Genomic DNA, 1,475 nt, shown 5'->3' with positions numbered 1-1,475 from the left:
ACAAAGCCTGGTGGGGCTCTCCTTGCTGGAACAATGCCCAGCCACTGGCATCTGGTAGAACAGCTCCTTACAACACTCTGTGAGGGGCTGGGAGTGAAAGGGCGAGGGCACCTGCAGAGAAGGCAGCCTCATCCGTCCGGAGGGATGAGGGGCAGTCCCCTGGAAGATGTAACTACATTTTATTGATAAAAGTACTCCGAAGGCCTGGCGCCTAGTAGGTCCTCAGTCACTGTGAGGTGCATGTTCCCCTTTTTACAGAGAGAGTTTCCTGGTCCCATAGGATGGTCCCCTACCCACTGGGAAAATTAAAATACGCCATCACCTGGCTGAAGTCCAGGGGGAACTGGAGGTGCCAAGAGCTCTGGGTGCTGGGAAGCAGAGATGTGCATTAGGGTGTCACCCCAGTTCTCCCCCTGGGTCTTCCTACGCTCCAGCCAACCTGCCCCCAGAGGTCCTGGGGAAGAAAGTCGCCCTCATCGCTGGCTCACACAGTCTCCCCCCACACACACACCCCCCACCTCCCGCCACACACATGCACACACTGGCATCCCTGGTTTCAGTTTGGGGTCCCCAGGAGTGAAGGCTGTCCCTCTACTTCTCCAGAAGATTCAGCTGAGTCCCCTTGAGCCTCTGTACCCACCCACCTGTGCCTGGAAGGGCCTGAGGCACGGCGGGGGGGGGGGGACAGGCCTGGCAGGAGCAGCCTTCCCCAGGTGAAGGCAAGCGGACGGCTCCGTCACCATCACCGTCACCCTGGCGCGTGCTCCCGGCCAGTGGTGCGGGTGAAGGTGCTGGGGCTGCAGCCAGCTACCGCATTGATAATTGAATGTATTAATGGTCCTAATTAGCAACTGCCAGCCAGAAGCCCTCTGCTAATGCCAGCAATCATCGGGGCTTGTGGGGCGTGGCCCGGAAGGGGGGGTGCAGGTGGAGGGCTTGTAGACAGTGTACAGTGCAGGGCCCGGCCATGCCAGAGGCCAGCGTGAATGGCTGGAAATGGGAAGAAGGGGGACCCTACCCCCTCACCGGTTCCCACCCAGGCTGCCTTGCCCCCCCCCCCCCCCAGGGGCACAGCCACCTCAGATGGTGTTGGGACAGAATGAAATGTGAGGCTGGCAGGGAGGGGAGACCTCTGTCTGGGCTGCAGAGCCGGAACTCAGACAGCAGCCCGTGGGAGGAAGGCAAGCCTGTAACCGCCCCAGCACAATGAGCTAGAAGGGGATTGGGAACAAGCCCCCCAGTGTCCGGAGCCCATTCCTTGCCCTGAGGAGACGGAGATGGATGGGGCTGGGCTGGAAGGAGGGGACACTGGAGTGTGTGTATTGGGGGTGGGGTGGGGGGGCAGTTTCTCCAGCTGAGGATCCTCCTGCCAGGAAGAGCAGGGAAGGAAGCCCAAGTTTCAGAATCCAGACCATTCCCCGGGCACAACAAAGCCACTTCCTCTCTCGGCCCCTGAGCAGACCCAGAGGGCCCTG

Source organism: Myotis davidii, unplaced genomic scaffold, assembly GCF_000327345.1.
Source record: "Myotis davidii unplaced genomic scaffold, ASM32734v1 scaffold208, whole genome shotgun sequence".
NCBI classification, from domain to species: domain Eukaryota; kingdom Metazoa; phylum Chordata; class Mammalia; order Chiroptera; family Vespertilionidae; genus Myotis; species Myotis davidii.
Note: the sequence above shows the minus strand (reverse complement) of the source record.